Source organism: Trichosurus vulpecula, chromosome 2, assembly GCF_011100635.1.
Source record: "Trichosurus vulpecula isolate mTriVul1 chromosome 2, mTriVul1.pri, whole genome shotgun sequence".
NCBI classification, from domain to species: domain Eukaryota; kingdom Metazoa; phylum Chordata; class Mammalia; order Diprotodontia; family Phalangeridae; genus Trichosurus; species Trichosurus vulpecula.
This window is the reverse complement of record NC_050574.1, coordinates 318112647-318120946: the sequence shown is the minus strand read 5'-3', so window position 1 is coordinate 318120946 and position 8300 is coordinate 318112647. Positions and strand designations below refer to the sequence as shown.

The 8300-nt window shown below is 41.2% G+C and overlaps 1 pseudogene; it reads right to left on the bottom strand.

The window, feature by feature from the left end:
- Window positions 1–2532: 2532 nt before the first annotated feature.
- Window positions 2533–3202, bottom strand: LOC118837093 (annotated as a pseudogene).
- Window positions 3203–8300: the final 5098 nt, after the last annotated feature.

Here is an 8300-nt window from a genome sequence, read left to right as displayed (position 1 = left end):
TCAGGCTGGGCTCTGCTCCACTCCGTTCCCAGCTCCCAGCTCCGTGTGGAATAGACCTCACCCAGAGAGCATCCAGGCTGTCCTGGGCTGGAGCCCTGCTTCCCTCTGCTGTTCTGTGGGTTCTGCCGTTCTAGAATTGGTTCAGAGCCATTTTTATAGGTTTTTGGAGGGACTCGGGTACGGAGCTCACTCTAGTCCGTGCTTACCAGCCGCCATCTTCGCTCCACCCCCTTTCTCTTGCTATTTTAAACACATTTGTTTTAATTACTTAATATTTAATTGTCTTGTTTTATTCTTTTAATGATTGTTTTAGTAATTATTTAATATTTAAAAATATTCATGTGTATATTGAGTATCCTACAGACTTGCACAGATGCATAAAATAATTTATTTTCATAGTTGAATAAAAGTATTAGGAAGTAAGCTCATGCTCTTAAAGTTCCCTGAAAGCACCTTTGAGACAAATCCTGTAGCAGACATAACAAGAGGAATAAAATGTACCTCATCTTGTTCCCATACAAATTTCATCTCCTCTTCTAGGTCTTTATATTTTCAAAGCTGTTCATTCCACATAGCTTAGAGTTTATGAATTTTTGGCATGGTGACATCTATTAAAAATATTGTTCTTAAGGAGTTTTCTTGGATCTTTTTTATGTAGAGGCTACTGTAGCAAACAATTCAGTCATGATAATCGTCTAGCACTAGTACAATTTATTTGTTTATTTCTCTAGGATATTTTGAGGTCTGTATTTTTAGGGTATAGAAGTTTGTCAATCTGTTAGTTCATGAAACACAGTAAACATCTGATAAGTAATTCTGGTCACCATCTCCTGCCCTGCTACAGATTTGGTAGGTGATAGATATTTGCAGCCTATAGCAGAGTGTTTTACTGTGTCTATCCTTTCCTTGAATAATCTACATTAAGCACCCCTATAGGATAAACCTCCTGTAGTTTCTTTTGGCAATGACCTGGTACTGAGTTGCCATTATAAATCCCTCTCTTTTCGCTTGCAAAAAATTATATAACTCAGCCCTTTGTTCAATGTTTCTGTGTAGATGTATTGTTGATTGAATTCATGTAGAAGTTGCCCAGTAAGGGCCTTCTGATTCTACTCTTGGATCATAGTCATTTCATAGGTTTTATCTAGAGTTAAATCTCCCTCAAACCAGCCTTTACTATTGCTTGGTGAGGTGTTATCTTTTTATTACAAAATTATTACTTTGGGTTTAATAAATATTTACCATGTACTCAGACTTCTTGAAATCATGTGTCTTACAAATGTCCCCTGCCCTCCATGTAGCACAGGAATAACATTGCTTGTCTTGAAGGAAGCAGAATAGGTATATCTAGCTTCTTCTCTCCCAACCCTTTTCCAAGGAATACTTTAATTCCTGTCAGCAGGAGAAGCAGGAGCTTGGGTCCAGAAGCTTGGTGACTTTGTTCTCTTCAGAGAGAAGAGGTACCAATCTAGAATTATATCTATTTGCTTCCTTAAATATTGTAAGTCTATGGGATGTAGTTTTCAGATTTAAGCTAAACTTCTGATTACTGTTCATTAATGCGAAAAGGAGGACCTAAGCTTTATATTCAAGGCTTGACCCCTTTCCCACTAAACACCAGTTCCACAATGAATATACATAGTAAGTAGCAAAGAAACTCATTTATCCAATTCAATAGCAAAACAGAAATTAGAGAAAGCATACATAGGAGAATATATGTCAGAGTATACAGAGCACAAGAGTTCTCCCAAGGTAACTCAGCTCAACCAAGAGAGAGTCTCAGATGTCACTCAAGAGGAAATTCCCCCAAGTCTCTAGTGTAGCAAGCTGGGGATAGGGACATAATGGAGACCGCTATCTCATCTCATATTGGCTTCTTCCTAGTCTTATCTTCCCTTCAGCGACCTGAAGTGAGGTTAGCATTGTCCATCTTCCCTCTAAAAGCGGAAAGCCAGAAGAGCCTGAAGCAATTGTAGAGCCCAAAAATATCAGAGCAATCCACAGAGGACCAAAGAGACTGGAAAGATTTAAGACATCTGAATTTCTTTTTGGGGGGGCATTAATCAACATTTATTAAGCACCTACTTATATATGGACCAGTTACTAAGGATACAAATATAATCAATGAAATGATCCTTACTTGAAGGGAGTAAGGAGGTTTTACTTTAGAGAGGGTAGAAATCATATCTGATTTCCCCTAAAGAAGAGAAGGGCAGTGGGTGGACTTTGCTATGCAGAAGAAGAGGTAGGAGACTGGAGTTGGAGCTACTTAAAAGTGGGGAGAAAGGAAGGCACTCCCTCCCTGGCCCCCTCAGTAGTGGGGTGGGGGATGTGAAATCCAAAGCGTGTGGGGGTATAGGCTTCCAAGTAGAAAGCTCAGGTTTGAGGGGAAAGAATCCAGATTGGGAAGCCAGGGTTTCAGGAGAGCTAGGCTGTGTCAGGCAGGAAGCTGGGGTCCAAGGGTCTCAGACCGGGAGTAAATCTTGGCTTGGTTTTGCATATAGATTGGTTAGATTTTATGCCTGATGAGGCTTAACCCCAGAGAAGCAACAGCAGTGTCAAAGTCAAGAAGGGGAAACTGGCCTCCCAACTGAAGATGCCTGGGGCAGAGGCAAAGGCATAATATTTAGCCACAGCTTCATTGGGGTTTCCCTGGGCTGGGTCGAACCACATGTGGATACATTTGCCACTGCCTGGCCAAAAAGCTTACTTTATAAGAGTAGCTCCAAATGTTCTCACATAGGAAGGCTGATGTTGGGAAGTAAAATGTGAAAGGGTGGCAGGCAGCCTCAACTGGGCATTTGTTAATCCCTGAAGTCCAATTCCAGCCTTTGCGCCAGTTCTCTTTGCAGGTATATGAGGTTCAGCAGTCCTCCCACCACTGGTTACAGTCCTCCTTGCACAGGGGAACATTCAGGATCCATTCCCTCCTCCAGCTTGAGGACACCGGCTGGATCCAGGGTCCTAGGTTAGGAGAGCATTCATAGAGACAAGTATCCTGAATAAAGTGGCATTTGCAGGCTGGGTCATCTTTCCACAGTGGTCATAGTTGAAGTGGTACAGGTAGGAGGTGTCTTTGTGGACTTCAATGCTTGTGTTTGTTGTGGTGATGAAGGTCATCTTCTGGACCAGGCTCTGAGTTGTGTTTAGCATCCATGCAGACACTGAGCAGATCATTACCCTTCCTAAGTCCATGAGCCATGGCCAAGAGGCCAGGAACAGCAACCCCTATCCTGGTTGAGTCGTGATCTCTGGGGCCTCTCTCTTCTAGGTTCCCAGCAATTCTAAGGATGCCTGGAGCCCAAAATAATAGCAAAGACCCATCTGAATCTCTTACTCTCTACTTCTGCCCTGCTTCTCACACAGGTGCAGATGCTGATTGATCCTCACCAACAAGGAAAGAGTCTCATACCAATGGACTTTGGGACTGCTGACCCACATATCTATAAATTTTCTACATCTTCCTTCTTTGGGAGTTCTGTATTTTCCCTGGTTTCTTCCCAAGTGTCTGTATTAAAGGTTTTGGTTGATGCTAAATTGTTTATTTTGTTCTTTTGCCTGCTTTGATTCCTTGTGTGACCATAATTTTTTTGCTTTTGTTTTTACTTTCAATTGCTGATTCAGGGAATCTAGAATCTCTGCTATACTTTAATTGATCAGACTGTTTTACATGTTTCTTTTTTGTCTTTTTAATTGGGTGACATGGTGTTCAATTTTTTTTTCCTACTGCATGCCACCTAGATGTTGATTTAATCTTCCAGTGCCTTTCTTCAGATCTTCAGTACCTCTCTCAAGTCACTTCTGTCATGGTGGTGTTTGATGCTTGTCCTTAGGGGCATTCTCTGTTTTCTCCCCCTTTCCTCTGATGTTCTTACCATGGCAACAGCTTCTGCTGTGTGCAGGTCCTGAAATAGTTTACACTTTCTGTGAAATACTGCAGGAAAATGTATTCATTCATGATGGTTATAGCTTTTAAAAAATTATGGTTCTGGTCTGCTAGTTGCATTCATGCTGTCAAAATCAAATAGGATTTTGGGGAATTCCAGTTTTAGTATGCCCATCTCCTTTACAAAGCTAATGATGCCGTTTCTACCATCTGGCTCGTTATTAGATATACTTTTTAGAGCTTGAATTAAGTGGAGATTTTCAATTATCTTAGAATTAGTCTTTAGCTTTTCCTTTTTCAAACTTTAATGGATTCTCAATTTCATCTAATCTAGACTTAGGAAAGTCATTTTTTATGTGTGCTTTGCACTGGCTAGCATAAGTTGTATGACTTGGAAGTGAGGGTACCATTAACAAAAAGCAGCATGAAGCCCATATATATAGCTGGTGAGATTTCTTTCTAGTTTTGTTACAATGCAGTATTGACACATAATGAAAGAATTCATGCCTTCAGTCCATGTCATGTCCTTTAGTTCTTAGTGTCATCTGCACTAAAGCATTTCCAGCAGGTAGACTAGTGGTATTAATGATTGGTTCTGCTGTCTCCTTCCTTCTTGTGCGAAAGCATGAAGAAGGCTACTTACTTCTTGTTCTCCTAGGTGAGCTGCCCCTATGCTACTTCATCCATTTCTTAGATTCAAAGGAACAGTTTCAACATACTAGCTGGGAGCATTAGCCCAAAATGATATTTTCAGAGCCCTGTTGGCCAGACTTTCAGAATTCCTGTCTGGACATTACAAGTATCAGAGTGGTCTCAGGATGCACAAGATCCCTGGCTGACCTTGGCCGGCATTCTCTTATTTGTTATTTCCCACTGGCCACGATGGACAATGAACTGGGTTTCGTGTAGGTTACTGGTAGTAACAGTAATCACAGTAATAGTAGGAGTAGGAGTAGGAATAGGAGTAGTAGTAGATGACTACTGTCAACAAGTCAAGTCAACAAGCATTGATTAAGCACTTTACTACATGCCAAGCATTGTGTTAAGACCTGAGAATTCAAATACAAGTAGAAAAAAAAGACAGTCCTCACCCTCGGAAAAAAATGCTCAGATTCTATTAAAGAAAAACAACACCATAAAGGTAGCTGAAAATGTTGCAGTGTAGGGGAATGTAGGGAAAATGTACCCATGGTGGTGGAGCTTGGAGAGGGTTAGAGACATGGGTGGTATGGGTTTGTTTTCTTAAAATGAATGTTTTTGGAGTAACCAACCAACTAAAGGAAGGAGCTAGAGAGGTAGAGTGATCTTTCAGGGTGAGACAGCAAGGAGTGGAGTGAACTTCCAAAGGTGAGGACGTTGCTGTGGCATACATAGCAGAGAAAGTCCAGAGAGTCAGCAGTACAGTCTAGAGAGGAATGAAGTCATAATGATTATTGCTGCTGCTGCTGCTGCTGCTACTACTACTATCACTACTACTGTCCAGAAACATAAATTTATTTTATCAAGATAGCATAATCAGCAAGTAGCACAGTCCAGACTCAAACGCACATCCACTTGACTCTGAATGCATTGCTTTTTCCATTATGTCCATTACAGAAATGTTTTACTCTAATTGGTCAGTCAACAAGCATATGTGTGTGTCTACATTGTGCCAGGCACTGTGCTAAGTGCTGGGGATTCAAGGGAAGGCAAAAGTTAGTCTCTGTTCTCAAGGAGCTCGCAGTGTAATGACAGAGACAACATGCAAACAACTATGTACAAATTAGCTATCTAGAGGATAAATTGGTGGCAATCTCAGAGGGAAGTCATTAGCATTTAGGACCTAGAAAAACTTTCTACAGAAGGTAAGATTTTATCTGAGATTTGAAAGAAGCCAGGGAAACCAGGAGGCAGAGATGACTTCTGTCCTTTGAAAGATTCATTTTTTTCACCAATGTATATATCTCCTCTACTCATACAGTCAGGGCCTCTTTATGCTTTGGTTGGCATTTTTTATGAATTACTGAATATAAAAAAATCACCATCTATGGATAATTGTAGCTCAAAAATATTTTTGGTTTTTTGTTCTTAGTCATTCTCATAAGATCCTGCTTCTGCTCTAGAGACTACCCCATTGTCAACCTTCCTCCTGCCTGGAACTCCCATTCTGCTCCCTTTCTATAACCCTCTATGTCTGGAAATACCAATACCCCACCAGGGGCATCACTGGTCAATCTCTGACATCAACCTGCCCATGAGATCAGAGGCAGGAAACCAACTGGATGCACCTGAGTGAATCATCCTCCCCCACCTACCCTCCCCAACCACCCAGTAAAATTCCTAACCATCTCCTACATCAAGGAATTGCCTTGCTGAGTAAACTACAGGACACAAGTGTTCCTACACTGAACCAGGACGATTGACGAGAGCTTGATGTAACTTGGATTTCAGATCCAGACACCAGTCTCTCAATTTACATCATTCCTTCTCCTGTTTTTGTCCTAAAATCTTTGTACCCAAGGCCCAGGGATGGCCTTCTGCTGACTGATACATGGTTATATCCTTGTCTCTCTGATGACCCTGGACCTATCTCCCTTTATCATCCCATCCTCATGCTCCTGAAGATCACAAATTGGGCCTTATATGAATTCAAACATGCCTGCTTCCAGGCCACTTTCATCTAGCATATGCAAGAATCTAGCATCACCTTCAAGAAGCCAGCCATTATTATTCTTATTTTACAGTTGAGGAAACTGAAGCAAGCAGAGGTTAAGTGATTTGTCCAAGGTTACACAACTAGTAAGTGTCCTCACCATAACTAGCAACTGGTATTGGTTGGTATTGGTTGTTAGTTGTTGTCCTTCATTCTCAACGAGGACCAAAATGACATCACTATGCTTGAGTCAAGATTCAGTGCATTCGACTGTGGCTGATCAGGGCAATGGGAGCTTGAAATGCTCTACCACAAGTTGGGGCACAAACAGTCCAGGTGAACATTTGGGGTGGATACTTCAAACTTGTGCATCCTGAATTTCCTTTGAGCTGTTTCAATTCTGCTTTGCTCATAGAGCACAGCAGCTTCTCTGATACGGGAACACCATGCTGAATGGTCCTGTGCCAATATCTCCCATGTCACACAGTCAATTCCAAAGTTCTTGAGAGAGACCTTGAGAGTGTCCTTGTATCCCTTCTTCTGACCACCATGTGAATTCTTGCCCTGTGTTCTGCATAGAATAGTCTTTTTGGCAAACATACCTTAGTGGAAGAAACAGTATCTACACAGCACAAAGAACAAGTGGTTGAAAGAGAAAAAATTATAGTCAAGCTGGTTATTTCATGTCATATAAAACATTAACAACCAATCTGTCTGAATTAAACCATTTTTTAAAAAATTAATTGAAGCCAATCAGTTGTGCATGTATATACAACCTGAGGACTGTGCTGGTATGATGATCCCGTGATCACTCAAGGATCAACATTTATACCATCTGTAGGGTTGGCAACACAGACTGAGCCAGAGTGCTCCCAGCCTAAAGCTAAGCAAATGGACATGGAGGTTGTCTTCTTTGATTTACACATCGCTATGGGGCAGGGAAGAGAGCTCAGTATTGATAAACATTTAGGCATGAAAAATTGTTCCTTATGTAAATTCCTGCTGTACTATTTTCTGACTCTGGGATGCTTAAATATTTTTTGGAGTCCTGAATTACATTCACTTTTACAAGTCTATTAAAACTTGTTCAAAATGCTTTTAAGGACGAAGAAATATCGAGTTCTTCTTGCAAATGCTGTAACTGCTACCCAAAAATCATGGAGAGTGTAACTGTTTGATTTGGGATTCACAGATTCAAATTTGCTTAAGACTACTTCTGCAAGTATCAAGGTCTCCCTCCCAGGTTTCCTCATCTACAACTACATGGTTTCATGTTGGCTCACCAGGTTTAAGACAAGGGCTATTATTAATCCTCTTGCTTCAGGGCAAAAGTTGATTGCCCGTTCAGGTGGTAGAGGGATTTTCCTCCCATGGCAAGCTATAAAATGGACTCAGTGCATTATGGGGCTTTCCAGATGGTCCCTTCCAGCTACTGGTGTTGGCAGGGTGAGCACTGGGGAACAAAAGGGATATCAAACTCGATCATCTCTTTTGATTGTAGCATTTCTTTCTTTCTCCCCTTTCACCTACCCACTGAGCAGGAGACATGAATTATTGTCAAGCATTACATTGCATTAAAAAGTCCTATAAAGCAGTGCATAAAAGGAATGGAATTTTTATGCTAATGGAACAGTATCCCAGTTAACCTACAGGGCTTGCAGAAAGAAACCTTGTGACAGAAGAGAAAACCTCAGTTGTCCCTCCTCTCCAGGCTAAGAAACTAGCTGGAGGGGCCATTTCCTATATTGTGACACTTTTTAACCCTATATTCTATGTTTCCTG